Source organism: Electrophorus electricus, chromosome 11, assembly GCF_041902795.1.
Source record: "Electrophorus electricus isolate QZ-2024a chromosome 11, ASM4190279v1, whole genome shotgun sequence".
In the NCBI taxonomy this organism is placed as follows: domain Eukaryota; kingdom Metazoa; phylum Chordata; class Actinopteri; order Gymnotiformes; family Gymnotidae; genus Electrophorus; species Electrophorus electricus.
Window position 1 is genome coordinate 10,997,551 of NC_137507.1, and position 15,970 is coordinate 11,013,520.

The 15,970-nt window shown below is 40.7% G+C and overlaps 1 long non-coding RNA gene and 1 pseudogene across 2 annotated transcripts; both read left to right on the forward strand.

Moving 5' to 3' along the window:
- The first annotated feature begins 1,351 nt into the window (after positions 1–1,351).
- Positions 1,352–15,099, forward strand: LOC113583742 (antigen WC1.1-like; annotated as a pseudogene). The gene is made up of 15 exons (XR_014125969.1): positions 1,352–1,430; positions 2,808–3,125; positions 4,434–4,738; positions 4,864–5,178; positions 5,312–5,644; positions 5,868–6,182; positions 8,926–9,231; positions 9,522–9,593; positions 9,888–10,202; positions 10,400–10,478; positions 10,605–10,705; positions 10,832–10,930; positions 12,474–12,536; positions 13,582–13,637; positions 14,710–15,099. The product of XR_014125969.1 is annotated as an antigen WC1.1-like (transcript).
- LOC145659892 (uncharacterized) lies at positions 13,741–14,537 on the forward strand. The gene is made up of 3 exons (XR_014126048.1): positions 13,741–13,798; positions 13,927–13,968; positions 14,066–14,537. It is a non-coding gene; the product is annotated as an uncharacterized LOC145659892 (long non-coding RNA).
- Positions 15,100–15,970: the final 871 nt, after the last annotated feature.

Sequence of the window (15,970 nt, forward strand, 5' to 3'; positions counted from 1 at the left end):
ACAAACAAAAGCATTTGTATCAGTTGTGATTCATAAACTCTAAGGGATATTTCACTGAACACAAATTTCTAATCAGCTGGATAACTTGAGACAAAAGTCGAGGCTATAATGTGCCCCTAGCCCTTCTGCCACTGTCTTCTTATATGTGTAGCCTGGTCCAGAATCCAACACTGCACACAGTCTGTGATTTGGGAACAAGTCAGAATGGTGCAAGTTTCAGATATTCTGGACTGGGTAACAACAGGGTTATAAATACAAGTCTTATCTGATAGAAAAAAGTGTGTATTTAGTCTTTGATGCATTTTGAAAGAGCTGTATTCAAAATCATTTCAGAATACAATAATACTCTCTGTGCCATTATCACTTGTTCTCTTTCTCTCTTGGTTTATTTTAAAAAACTGCCCATTGAAGAATAAAACACTTCTTATGTGTTTTTAGTGAGGGCGAATTTTTCTCACTTTTTTCTGTCAGTAGAATAAAATATCTGTTTCACCGCCGTGATTATAAAATTCATAATCCTCTTCTGCTACCTTGTGGATGAAATATGTATTACAGTTATACGGCAAAATGATTTTGTCACATCTTATCATTATCTATATAAAGGTTTTTAAAACTTTTAAATTGAATTGTAATAAAACATATATTCTAAAGTCTTTATTAAATTATCTACTGTTTTTCTATTTTGCAGCCATAATTTCATTATTATATGCTTCCTTTCAAATAACTGAAAACCAAGCGTCATCTTTCTCACTTTAGGCTATTAAAATATAAGTCTTTGTATGTTTTTCTATTCAATTTAGTTTATTTTGAGTGATAAACTAGTGCTTTGAGTGATAAACCAGTATCTTTCTAAATCCGTATCCTTACCCAAACTAGGTGTGTATTTGTCTGTCAGATACAGTATTAATCAGTGTTTAGATCAGCTCTGTGCAGGTGGCATTAAAGCTGAATCTACACTGAGTGCTTCCTCACTCTGAAATCAGTCTCCTGTATGCTGGTGACTTTCTCACCACACTCTCCTCAGTCAGACGCCTCTAAAGACGGGAGGTGGAGTTCTGTTCATCAGCGCTGACGTTCTTCTGATATATATGGAGTAAGTCAAACATGCATCCTCTGATTTGTCATTGTAGAATGTTTGATGATTTCCCCTTCTCTGTCTAATAAGGTAACAGTGATTGTGATTGGCAGCTGTGAGGAGCGCTCTCTCTCTCTCTCTCTCTCTCTCTCTCTCTCTCTCTCTCTCTCTCTCTCTCTCTCTCTTTCTCTCTATAAGGGGCTGAGGGGACAAAGTTCCTTCAGTCTCTCTGGGGTAGTGGAGGTGAAGCTTGTGTTGCCTGTTGAGTTGAATAGAGTGTGTGCAGGGCAGAGGGAGATGGACAGCTGTCTGACTTTAATTCTTCTGATGTCCACATTCTCACTCACTACTGCTGGTAAGTACACACCAAATTATACAAACATTCTCAGATCAGTAGGAACTAGTCAGTTAGTGCTGCACAAGGTAAAGACTAATCATGGAGAGACAGTGTTTAGCTCTTAAAAGTAGCCAGTAGACACAGAGTATTAGACGAGCCCTGATACTAGATACTTTTAAGTCTATACAATAACCCTTTAATTTTATGAAGATTTCAAATCACATTAGTACAGAGCATTTCTGAATTTTATTTAAAATGTTTAAATTAATTTTCATAATTAAAATGCACTTTTATATTTTTCATTCTTAATTGATTCTGTCTTTATTTTATTTTGTCTCAGCTCTTTACATGTTTAATTTGAAATCTTTTAGCATTTTAATTTCTTTTAGTAGTAGTTAGATGTTCATTTGAAATTTGTTCTGCTTAAATCTATTTATAATTGATTATGATTGATTATTGTTACTGTTTATAATTTTAATCTTTTATGTGAAGCACTTAGAATTGCCACTGTTTATGAAAATTGCTATAGAAATAAAGTTGGATTAACAAATTGCTATATAAGAAACTATAAATGTGACTCAACTCTGTAATGAATCAGAGTTAGTTGAGACAGTAGTGATCACCAGTCTGAACAGGCTGGATAAGCTGGTGTAGAAAGTGGAGTGTGTAGTGGGGTGAAGCCTGGACTCTCCACAGGCTGTGACAGAGAGGAGGAGGAGGAGCAGGAGAAACTGCACTCAGTTCCTGAGCCCCTCCCTCCCTCCCCCACTGCACAGTACACTGGTAGAGCTCAGGAGCTCCTTCAGTCCCCTTCATCAGGACAGAGAGCAACACTGAACGTCTTCAACCCTCTTTCAGACCTTCACTCCTTCACATTCTCAGTGCTAATGGGAGATGCCACCATTTCTCCCTGGTTTGTGTACACACAGTAATATCTAATCACACAGACGTCTGCAGGAGTTTTTATCAGTAGGTCATCTGTGTCTCCTCAAGAGCAGTTCTAAGTTACTCATGTTCCAGTACAGTTCAGTACATGTGAATACTCTGTTCATTATTAGCTGGTCATTACCTGGTATTTCTGAGCTATTGTGTGTTATATGCTTTTTTTTTTTTTTTACATATGTATTTATTTATTTATGTGTGAATGTGTGTATTCTGTGTTTCTCTGATATACCTCACATTACTCTGGGAATCAGTAAAGTTTATGTTATCATCTTCTCTTCTTTATGAGAAGTAAAGCAGATGAATTAGAATCCGCTGCCTTTATTGTTCCTTCCTCTAGATGCTGCTCCTGGTATTCCAACCATGATCCTAACACCCTAAATCCTCCTCTCTCTCTCTCTCTCTCTCTCTCTCTCTCTCTCTCTCTCTCTCTCTCTCTCTCTACTTTAACAGACAGTGTGAGGCTGGTGAATGGTGGTAGTCACTGTGCTGGGAGAGTGGAGGTTCTTCATGAAGGACAGTGGGGAACAGTGTGTAGTGATTACTGGGATATGAGAGATGCTGCAGTGGTGTGTAGAGAGCTGAGCTGAGCTGTGGGGAGGCTGAAGCTGCAGTGCATGATGCTCACTTTGGACCAGGATCAGGACCAATACTGAAGGGGTATGCAAACTGTAAAGGATCAGAGTCTACACTGAATAAATGTTTCAGTCGTCGTAATAATTACTACTGTTGGTCTCATGCTAAAGATGCTGGAGTCATCTGTTCAGGTAGGCTGCAGCTGATCTTAATATTCACTCTCCCATCACAAAAGGTGGTACACATGCACTTGTATGTCTTTTAAAACTTTTGTCATACCAAGTAATTACTCTGAGAAAACAATGAATGTCCAACACAGCAACTATATTGTTTACATTGTTGTATATAGTCATGATACACACAAAAATAACTTTACTGTTTGTGTTTATTTTAAATCTGTAATGTTTAGCAGATCTTTTAAATACAAAACTCACTAAAGTGGTGTGTCCACTTGTAGTTATGAAGAAATCCAACTCATGTACTGTGTGTATATATAGAAGGGTTTTATTATTCCTTTTTAATGTTCCTGTGGTTTATCATTATAATACATAGATTTCAATCCCAGTCTTAACTAATAACCTGCACCAGGTCTCTGGGAGAGTAGATTAAAGACTTTTGACCAGCAGGTTGGTCCCTCCCAGGTTCCGTGTTCCGTGTTTTCCCTGTCTTGTGGTTTTAGTTACGTTCCATGGTTTCGTTTTCTCCTCCCGTCGTTAGATTTTCCACACCTGTCCCTCGTTTCTAGTATTACGTTCAGGTATTTAAACTGTCTGGATCCCAGTGTTTTGCTGTTCATTTGAATGTTTGTGTTTATGTGATTGTGAATGTGTTTGGTTGTTTTGATGTTTTTGCAAAGCCTGTAAGTCTGTTAGCTAGCCTTCGTGTTTCTTAGCCCTGAGTTTCCCCTAGTCTGTTATGGCCTGCTTCCCCTGTTTGCCTCCGTGTGTTTGTTTTGTTAATTATGTATCCTCGTACTCTCCGTGTTGGCTCTTTGACCCTGGACTGCCTTAATGACTCTGATTTTAGATTTACCCATAATAAATCTCGCTCGTCTCCGCACGTGTCCACCTCCATACCGCTCAACATTACAAAGTTACAGATGTTGTTTGTTGAGAGCTGGACTGTACATTTATTATGAACATCAATTTATTACAAATTCTGTCATCACCAGAAAGAATTTAGAAGGTGTATCACTGTTTTGTTTTGTGATTAGTGTAATTATTATTAAAACAATTTCAGTGCACATGTCAGATCACCAAACTTATCATTATTCTTGTTTGACTGTGTGAATCTCACACTATTTAGACGATACTAACACATCAGTTACAAACATATACGTTGGAGTAATATCGTCTACCAGGTGTCTGAGAGAGTAGATTTACCTTGTAGGAAACCTTTAATGGAGTCTCACATATTCTTGTGTCTTTGATGTATTGTTTTTCAATGTGCTTGTGTTCACGTGTGCTCTGCTCACAATGTTTAATACAAATTTGCAGCTCACAGGAAATCCAGACTTACCGACGGTCCTCACCTGTGCTCTGGGAGAGTGGAGGTGGTTCATGGGAAGAACTGGACCACAGTGTGTGATGCTGACTTTGACCAGCAGGATGCAGAGGTTGTGTGTAGAGAACTGGACTGTGGGCTTCCTGGGGAGGTGCTGGGAGCAGCTGCTTTTGGCAGAGGGGAGGGCCAGGTGTGGACGGAGGAGCTTCAGTGTAGAGGCAACGAATCTGATATTTACTCCTGTCCAATAACGTCTTCACCCAAACTTTGTTCCCATGATAATGACGTGGGACTAATATGTTCAGGTTATATGTCAATATTTATCTCTTTCTTACTATTTACATACCATGTATGTACATTTGCATGCATGTATAATGACAATAAATATGAACTGAATGCTCTTGCACTAAGATGTCAATTATGTGTTCAGGTTACACAGCGGCACGTCTGGTTAATGGCTGGGACTCCTGTTCTGGTCGAGTGGAGCTCCAGTACCTCAGTGACTGGGGCTCAGTTTGTGGTGATAGCTGGGATATGAGAGCTGCCAGTGTCCTCTGTGAACAGCTGAAGTGTGGGAGTGCTGTGGCTGTGTTGGGGGCAGACTGGTTTGGGGAGGGAAGTGGCCGCATTAGGGCTGATGTGTTTGATTGTCATGGTAACGAGACATACCTGTCAGAATGTCCCATCTCATCATGGAGTCGAACAGCATGTTCTCATGAACAGGATGCTGGAGTCATCTGTAATGGTGAGCTCTTCCACTCATGTGGTGTACATTCACTCACCACATTACTGAATGTACACCACATTACATTAAATATATTTTGCATGCTAAAATAAAAACCTTTTTAATTTTCAGATTTAATTATATTCCCATTCAGATTCCTCTCAGGCCTTTCATGAGGGGCGAGTGAGGTTGTCTGGAAGGAGGGAGTGTGAGGGGCGGGTTGAGGTTTACTTCAGTCAGGACTGGAGGAGAGTTCTCCTGGACTCCTGGAGCGTGTCTGAGGCCTCAGTGATCTGCAGACAGCTGGGTTGTGGTTCTGTGTTGAACTTCTTCAGCTCCTCTCCATCCAGCCCTGAACAACACAGCCACATGTGTGTGACGGGTTTCAATTGTTCTGGGAGTGAAGCTCATCTGGGGAACTGCAGCAGTGCAAAACTCCTCAACCTCTCCTGCAGCTCCAAGGAACAGCTGTCAATCACCTGCTCTGGTATGTGTTACATTAACCTAAAACATGGGTACCTAATACGCTCTAAAATGTATCCCTGTTGTGTGAGGATTTATGACATTTATCACTTAGTATCAAAAATAAGAACCTGGAGTCATTATTTTGGTAAAACAATTCCATGTGTCTCTTTCTGGGCGGGCGGGCGTGCGTGCGTGCGTGTGTGTGTGTGTGTGTGTGTGTGTGTGTGTGTGTGTGTTTAACTCAGGCCACAGCTCCATCAGACTGGTTGGTTCTGGGGGAGATTGTGCAGGAAGGATGGAGGTTTTCCTGAACGGCTCTTGGGGGACAGTGTGTGATGACTCATGGGACATTGAGGATGCCCAGGTGGTGTGCAGGCAGCTGCAGTGTGGAGTGGCCCTCAGTGCCCACGTACCAGCCTGGTTTGGTCCTGGAACTGGGCCCATATGGCTGAATGAGGTGCAGTGTGATGGGAACGAGACTTCCATGTGGAACTGCAGGTATCAACTCTGTGGACAAGATGAGTGTGGACATCAAGAGGATGTAGGAGTGGTGTGTTCAGGTAAAGTGTGCTGACTGCTGCTGTTCTCAATCAGCCTGATGTGGCTGATTGTCTTTCAAAGTTGTGTATATAATGATCACTATAAAATAGGCTTGTCACAATCATGAATTTTTTTTATCTTCATTAATTTTTGTATAAAATATGACAATTATTTAATTGTTTTGTTCCAGTAAAATAAGCCCAATAACACTAACAAGAAAAAGAAGAAAAACATGGTATATTGGTACATACAAATACCCTTAAATTTGTAAATGGCTTTACAGAATTATGCTATATTGTTATTGTATAAATATTACATTGTGTTATTACCTTGTGAAACTACATTGCGGTGGTTATAAGTGGCTAGCCTTAAAATGTATGCATTACCATTATCTTTTACTTGGCTGACTTGCTTTTAAATACTCGACACTGTCTCTGAGTGAAGGTTTTAGCTGCTCAAGTGTTTGGAAATATGCTGCGTCATTATGGGAAATTATGTAGTTAATTTATGTGGTGTTAATGCGTTGCTGCATGGAAACATTTTACTGAGTCACTTGCTATATCATTTCTAGTGATGCCCCTGTTAAATAACAATTTTGAGGGAACAGTATTATTACCATTATTGAATGAATAATTGCTAAGGGAAAATGCAGTGACTGGGCACTCTCAGTTATTTGTCTTACTGTGTGTTTTGTCTGCCTGTTTGGACACTCGAGGCATTATTCCTCTTTGGGAGAACTGAACTTTTGGAAATTGGTAGATGATGCCAACTTTATACACCTGATAAACTGAATTTTATCCCAGTGAAGCTATCCCACTGTTACGAACTCCTGGAACCACACTCATCCCCGCACTGCCACGCCTACCTCTTCTCACCGACATCTCTGATCTGGTTTGCCAGAGTACTAATTACACACCTGATAACTATTCTCCTCATTACTCCCCTTATTTAAGCTCCCCTCCCTGTCACTCTCTTTGTGAAGTATTGCCATTCCCATGTTGCATACCGAGCCTTCCATATACGTGTTTGTCTTCCTGGTTTCCGTATCCTGCCTGTGTTTCAGACCTCGTCTCCTCCATGACCCCTGGTTGCCTGTTGACTCTGCCCCACGTTTTTGACCTCAGATCCACCTGACTACGAGTACCCACCTGACTCCTCTAACCTGCCCTGTTTCTTCAATAAAACCTCTAGCAACTGGATCCTCTCTCTCGTGTGTGTGCATTCATAACACCCACAGTGGTGGAGGAGGAGGCTGAGGAGGTATCGGAAGTAAAGGAGAGACAAAAGAGGAGAACTACATGCTAAACTACATGCTAAACCACACAGACCAGCTTTAAGAATGTCAATTTCCCAACCAGAGGCAATAATATACTGGACCAAATCTACACTAACATCCCGGGGGCTTACAAAGCTGCAGCATCCGCGCAGCTCAGCATGTCTGAACACATTGTGCTAGAATGAACCCCTACCTACAAACCTCTTATCTATAGAGGCCTTAAAATGATTAAAGACTACAAATGCAGTTACCAGCAGATCCACCATGATCGAGCACTACCTGACTCCCTGAACCAGCATTAAATGATCATTTCTGGGTATTTTCAACCTCTCACTATATCTGGCTGTAGGGGGGAATTGTCCCACAGATGATGCCATAGTGCTCCACACAGCCCTGTCTCACCTAGAACTTCCTAACACTTGGTGGTGAGAATAGGGGACTATGCATCATCTCTGCTCATCCTAAATACAGGTGCACTGCAGGAATGTGTGCTTAGCCTGATCCTCTTCTTCCTTTTCACATGACTGCACCCCCATCCATGCTTCCAACACCATTGTGAAGTTCACAGATGACATCACAGTAATAGGTCTCATATCGAATAATGATGAGACTCACTACAGAGAGGAGATCTCTCACATAGCCAGATGGTCCTCAAGCAACAATCTGGTTCTGAACACTAACAAGACCAAAGAGTTCATTGTGTTTTACAGAACAACCAGAAGAACAGGGCATGCTCCATTATTCATGGAAGTGGAGCATGTGGACAACATAAAAGTACCTAGAACTCCACATTACAGCCAGCCTTACCTTGGCATTGAACCTCTCCCACCTGGAAAACAACGCCCAGTAAAAGCTCTTTCTCCTGAGGTGGTTCAAGCATGTTGGACTCTCCCTCAAACCTCTATAGAAGCACCACTGAAGGTTTTCTCTGTCTCTGTATGACTGTATGTTATGCCAGCTCTACAGCAGAAGAAAGGAAGGACTTGGCCCGGGTGGTGAGAGTAGCCTAGAGGATGACAGGATCATGGGATTGCGGGATACCCGCTCCCCGACCTGAACTCAGTGTATGCTGCCCACCTCCAGAAGATAGCCTGCGGCACCAAGACCACAGACTGTGGTGCCTTCACGATCAAGATTTCCAAGAATAAAAACCAGTGGACTAAGGAACAGCTTTTTCCCCAGAGCTGTGAACGCCATCACCCATCTGTACACACTCACCTCAGTCTCTAGACACTGACACACTTCAGTTGCACCCTTGCACATGCACCTATTTTACACATTACTGTACTTTATATTTACCATTGCAACATATTGCTGTGTGCTTCTGTAATTGATTGTGTTTGTTTGTGCTCTTGCATATCTTTTTATTGTTTAATGTTTTCTTGGTCATGTTGAGGGTACAGCACAGAATTTCGTTGTACTTTATGCAATGAAAATAGTGTTCATTCATTCATTTAATAGTTTTCATCTTTCTCTCACCTCACCAGAATTCAAAGAAATGAGACTCAGTGAGGGTTGTAAAGGGAATCTGGAAGTGTTCTACAATGGAATCTGGGGGAATGTGTGTGTGAATGGGATGAGTGAAGAAACACTAAGTTTGGTCTGTCAAGAGCTGAACTGTGGAAGAACAGGCAGTGAGTCCCCATCCAAAGCAAGAGTGGAATCATCTCCTAACTGGCTGGATCAGGTGAAATGTAGGAAACATGACTCCACTCTGTGGCACTGCCCATCTCAACCCTGGGGGCAGAACAGCTGTGAAAATCACAATGAGGTGGCTCACATTACCTGTTCAGGTAGGCAGATTCTCTCTCCAGTTTCTACTAGTTTTATGTACTTTTACTGTACTGATGAGTAAACTGTATAGACTTGTTTCCTGTCTATTACTTTGACAATAATCAATGCCATACAAAATGAAATATAACTGTCTAATATTGCTACCAACCTACTGTACTGGCAAGGTAAGATGACAAAGAACTTTTGTAATTTGCTCTGGATTGTCTGCTAAATGCCATAAATGTAAATATAAATAGCTACAGAACTGGATGCTCTTGGAAATTCAATCTGTGTCTTGCTCTACACACAGGAGAGAGAAATGATCGTGTGCAGCAAAGTCATGTGAAATGCTCCTCCTCTTCCTCCCAGAGCCAGTGCTCCAGTAAGGACTCTCACACAAAGAAGGTCCACATTTGACTCAGGAGAGCATTAATTACAAATGCTACAAGTGTCAGTCCTCTCCTCACCATGATCAATAAGTCTGTGAATCTGACATGTTCAAATTACAGAAAAATCCATAATTTACTATATTACTGTTCTGTTATGATTTCTGTAGCTAAAGTTGTCAGTGCAGCTTTGGCTCCTAATGTTTTGCGTTTGTGTGTGTGTGTGTGTGTGTGTGTGTGTGTGTGTGTGTGTGTGTGTGTGTGTGTGTCTGTGTGTGTGTGTGATGTAGATCACATGCCTCTCAGGCTGAGGGGAGCAGAGAGAAGCTGCTCTGGGAGGCTGGAGGTTTACCATAACGCTGCATGGGGCGCCGTCTGTGATGATCAGTGGGACATCAGGGATGCTGAGGTGGTCTGCAGACAGCTGGGCTGTGGGAAGGCACTGAGGGCTGATGGCAGTGCTGCCTTTGGTGCTGGTGAAGGGGTGATCTGGCTGAACAGAGTGAAGTGCAGAGGGGATGAGATTCACCTGTGGGACTGCAGTTATTCACTGAAGAACCACACTGACTGCTCCCACAAAGAGGATGCTGGAGTCACCTGTGCAGGTCAGAGGATTTTGCTTGATTCTGAGGTTTCTGTGCAAAAATATTTTCTCCCATTGATAATAATTTGCAAAAGTTTATTTTCATTGTCATTTTGGGTAATGAGAGTTAAATCAGTTAGTGCTTAATTTCTCTCCAACTTCTTAGAGAACATGAACATGTATTTTGAATGTCTGGGTGTTCTGCTTTTATATTGACAGACCCTTATGTGTCTCCTACGACTGCACCCAGAACAACCACAAGCACCTCCACCTTTACAGGTTCGCTCTTTGTCTCTTGGTCATTTTCATAATTGACTGTGGAAACATTATTGCTTGTTCTTCAGAGTTGTTGGTGTTTATTTTTCTTTCCAGATGTTCAGAAGACAACCAGTCCTCTACAAACTACATCAGCAGCTGTTTCCAGCACCACCCCTACAGTGGTCCTGCTGGTACTGGGAGTGCTGCTCTTCCTGGCCTTAGTGCTTCTCTCTGGGTTGGTTTACCAGAACAGAGTGCTCAGGAGAGGTAGGACACATTCACACATCATCTACAGTCCAGTTTCTGGACATTCTCTGAACATCATTAGTCCTTGAGTCTGTCTGTGTTCTGTTACACTGAAGTGGCACCATGTTTCTGTCTGTCTCCACCCAGTGATCTCTAAGAGGAGGTGTAAGACTCTGCCTGAGGCAGTCTATGAGGAAATCAACCACAGATACATCAATAAAAGAACCCGTGTCTCCACTCGAAGGGGTGGGTGATGTTTGTGAAGTCTGCAAACTGAGATTTACTGAATTATATTTATATTATAATTGAGAGGTTTCTTCCAAATAATCGAATAACCAAACACATCTGAATGCATGGCCAGTGATCTAAATATTTAATTTTCAAAATTCTTTGTAATTTTGTTGTGCAGCACAAATAAGAAAATTATATAATGTAATGGCATGGGCCCCTCCTCTTCAAGTCCTGCTCAAGTACGTGTGTGTGTGTGTGTGTGTGTGTGTGTGTGTGTGTGTGTGTCTGTCTGTGTGCGTGCGTGTGTGTGTGTGTGCGTGCGTGTGTGTGTGTGTGCGTGGGTGTGTGTGTGTGTGCGCGTGCGTGTGTGTGTGTGTGCGCGCGCGTGTGTGTGTGTGTGTGTGTGTGTGTGTGTGTGCTTGTGTGTGTGTGTGTGTGTGTCTTCATCACCATGCCCCGACCTCATTAACCGGTTATGTCACTATCTATCATTGTCTGTCATTATCTTTCTTGATAGTGTGCGTATTTAAGGTCCTGTTATAAGTCTTTTGTCGGTGTTTGACCCCTTGCTTCATCCCTTGTTTAACCTCTTGTTTAACCATTTGTGTGTCCTGTTATCACTTAGTTTTCTTTGTGTTTGGGTTTTGTTTTATTTGCTGCGTGCGTTAAATGTTTGTGTTCATCACAACAATGGCTCACCTCGGCATCCTGCCTCTGCCTCCAAACGTTACATATAAAACAATGAGAGAGAGAGAGAGAGAGAGAGAGAGAGAGAGAGAGAAAGCATGAGAGAGAGAGAGAAAGCATGTGTGTGTGTGTGTGTGTGCATGACAGAGAGAGCTTGTGTGTAATGGTGTAAAATGGTAATAATAGCGTTTGGAAATGAGAGAGAGAGATGAAGCGAGATAAAATGAAAGAGACAGAGAGAGAGAGAGTGAGAGAGATTGTGTTTGATTTTCCAGATGCTTTGGAATTTTTCTCAGATGTACAAATAGTAATAAAACAATGTAAAATAATAGGAGCCAGTGGGTGAAAAGAGTGTTGAATGTGTATTAGAGTAAATGTGTCTGTGGCTGCATATAAGGAGTGTGGTAATTCTGCTGATAATCATCTATTAGGCAGGGGAAGCTCAACTATATTATTCCTGTACACCTTTAGTTTAGGTACAGGATGAGAAAACCACAGAGCAGAAGGTGTGTGCAGGACGAGAAAGAGAGAGAGAGAGAGAGAGAGAGAGAGAGAGAGAGAGAGATTGAGTGTAAGTGAATGAAAGAGGGGTGTTTGTGTAGCCTCTATACACTCTATATATCTCTGTACACCATGGAAAGCAGTGTCCCCAAATTTCTATTATGCAGGTAAGTTTGGCTGTGTGTGGTTGTGTGTCCGTGTGTGTGTATGTGTCTTCTGGTGTGGGGTCTTAGGCTGCCCTCTACTGGCTGCAGTGTTATTATTTCCATCTTCCTGTATCCAACCCAGTTGATTATGACCACATGAGTCAGTTTGTGGTTGATTTGGTGTTCTGTACCTGTCACATGACTGTTCTGCTCTCCTCTAACAGGAAGTGTCCTTTCTGAATCCCAGCATTCAGGATATGAGGATGTGGATCAGGCGTTTGTCTCAGGTAACAGGGCCTCTGCATGTGTGTGTCAAATTGGATCCCATTTAGAAATATTAGAATGATGGATAAGCAATAAAATAATTTATTATTAAAACTCACCTAGCTGAACCTTATTTATAATATTCTGTGATGAATGGTTACAGAAAATGTAAAATGTTACCTAGCATGAAATATTTATTTGTTCTTTTAGATTTCCACTTTGTCTCATATGAGTCTATCTGGTAGTGTGTGTTCCTCTTTGTTAGATAAATGAGAGCTTCTCTGTCTCAGAGTCTGATTTACTGCACTGGTTAAACATTTTATTCATCTGTAGATCAGAAGATGTTTTGCAGAAGTGCTTCCCCATATTCTAACCAGAGTCGCATGCAGTAGTTTACAAAAGACATATCAGAGAATGACTGTTTGTACATCATTCTCATTACCGTAGTTTGTTTTAAGTTATGTAAAAAACAAATTTATCATCTTTTTCCAGAAAGGTCTGTGACTGTGGACCAGCCTGAGTATTACGATGATGTCACCACCATCGGTGACCTCATAAGTGAGTTCCTTTATTAACTGATCATGTGATTCTACTTCCTTAAACCAAACTATGAAAAGATGGCTGGACTGTTTTAAAGACAGTCTGCTTTTATTGAACTTAGGTGACATAGAAAGAGAGGACATACCAGAGAACTACGATGATGCCATCACTGCTGGACCCAGCCCTGATATTGTAGCAGGTGTGGTTCTGTATTGGGGATTGTCTGCCAGACAGAACAAACATTCTTACTACAAACCCATAACTGTTCATTTGTTTGGTGTGAATACAAGTATGAATTTGTATGGGGAGCACTTTTATATTCAGTCATCATTAAAAACATCTGAGATCACAAATAAAATAAAAATTAATAAATAACCAAACAAATAAATCAATAAAAAAGAAAAGAGAATCATTAAATTATCTGTAAATTAATGATGCCTGTGCTACGTTTGTGAAGCTTTTCTCTGCTTTAAAAGCTGCCAGCTCAGTTACATCTGTTTGTCTCGGTATATCTGTGTTTTGGTGTAGAGGACGTATCTGAGAATTATGATGATGTCATTACTGATGATCAGAACGCTGCTGTTGTGACAGGTATGACTAGTGATGTTACAAAATTGTAGCCTCATACATGAAAGGGGTTGTTAATGAAGTACATGCTAATGTAATTGTATTTTCCTCTATATATTAACAGAGGAGACCTATGATAATGTTATTACCACAAGACTAAACCCAAACATTATAGCAAGTAAGATTTTTAATACTAGATAATTTGTTTCAAATGGAAGCATCAAAGCCTAAAAATAGGTTTTGTATTGTAATACATATTTTATTGATATCAGTATGTTACCTTTCTTGGTGTATTGGCCACACAAGAAGATTGTGGTGATGCTGGACCAAACCCAAACATTGCAGCAAGTATGTATTTTTAATGTAGAAAATGTATTTAATCAAACTAAATATATGGGTTTTGTTATATTTTAACATTATAATTGATCTTTGCCTGTTGGTGTAGTGGACACATCAGAGAACAGTGATGATGTCATCACTGCTGGACAGGATGTAGGAGGTGTAAATGGTGAGTGGCTTCCCTTGTTGTGTCCTCCACTACATTCCACCTGTATGGTGGAGTCGGTGTGTTAAATCAAGAACACAGGCAGCACAGTGAAAACATGATCACATTAGTGATGGCATAAGATGGAAATGTTGTTATAATGTTGATGCAGGCCAGAAGGCCCCTCTTTATATAACAACTACAATACAGTCTCCCTTCACTTGCAACACGTTTACCCATATTTGAACAAGTGGAGACAGTTGAGACAATACAGGACTCTATTACCACCTACATCTAAGTGCAACCTACAAATGCTGCATCTGTCTAAGTGCAACCTACAGTTGATGTGTCTGGTACCTTGAACCATGTAAATGCTTAAAACTTAGAAAGATGGTTGTCATAAATTATAATAGGTTACATTTTATCCTTAAGATATTTTATCCAAGGCATAACATTTATATATCTTCACAGAGTATATTTCATTGGAATCATCAAGTTAACCTAATTCAGTGCTGTCTGACATCACTGTACCATCACACACATGGAACTTCTTAGCACAGTGGTGTAAACTCAGTAAACACTGAGACAATTGCGCTTTTTGCCAGTTTGTCTGTTTGTCTTTGGAAGCTGTTAGAATATGTGTAATAAGATTTGACAGAATGCAATTAATTTCTAATAAATGTAAAGGGAAAACCTATGAGGACATGAAGGAGAAACCTCAGAAAGACATGAATTGTGTGACTGAAAGGCCACACTCTATGCTTTTCCTCAGGAAATTACATTTGAACTTCATCAAACTCAAACAATTATCTGTAACATTTCATCACAATTTGTAACATTCTGTGTGACCTCAACCTTTCAACTTCATATATCAATTTAAATAATCGTGTATGTCAAGCCGCCAGACGCACACACGCACCACATGCCCTTCTAGACCACGCTCCTGTTCCCCATTATCCACTTATTGGTTCATTCCTGGCACCTGTCTCTTGTTGTCCCCAATACTACTTTATCCCCACAGATACTGTTGTTGAATATTCATATAAATGACACAAAATGTATCAATGATCCTATATTTTTAAAAAGTAATAAAGGTTTATATATTTGATTTTTTTAATAGTTTTTTTAGTTATATAAAACTACATTATATATAGGGTTTTATATTTTCATACAATGCTAAGTTATAATCTAGCAAAGGCCATTTCAAAACACCTATAATATTTTATCAGATGCTTAGCAGTTTATAACTGAATTCTACATGTTTAGTCGTCTACATTTCGACAGATTTCAGTCTTCGGTTCACGTCTACCATTTTAATACTAAAAGCAAGAGCTATAGGCTACACAGGGTTTCTGTAACGCGATGTCGCCCGAGTGCCGCAGGCCGAGGGGCAGGACGCACAGGCTCCAACACCTGGGACGTACATTTATTAACATTTAACATAGAACACTAGCGGCGCTCGCAAGCATTACAAACATTAACACGAACATGAAACGGTTAACATTTAAACACGGACGATAAACACGAATACTTTTAACAACGATAAAACGGCCATTACATCCACAATGACCAACACACTGCACACCTCGACACGGGTTTATACATATAGACAAACAAGGTGCAGATGTGCAGGCGTGGCCATAAACAGATCCTCCCACTAAACGTGGCTGGCCAAACCACGTGATTCGCGGGAGGCGAGAGTTCCGTGACAGTTTCAGAGTTTTAGATAAAAGTGAGTTTTGTTCGCGAAGTAAGGCAAGTGTCCATGTATTATCCTACAACATGACTTGACTCAAGTAAAACACTGAACGTAAATAGAAATTCACGGAAAAGTCTGTTGGTTTTACATGAAAAAATGTAAATCGG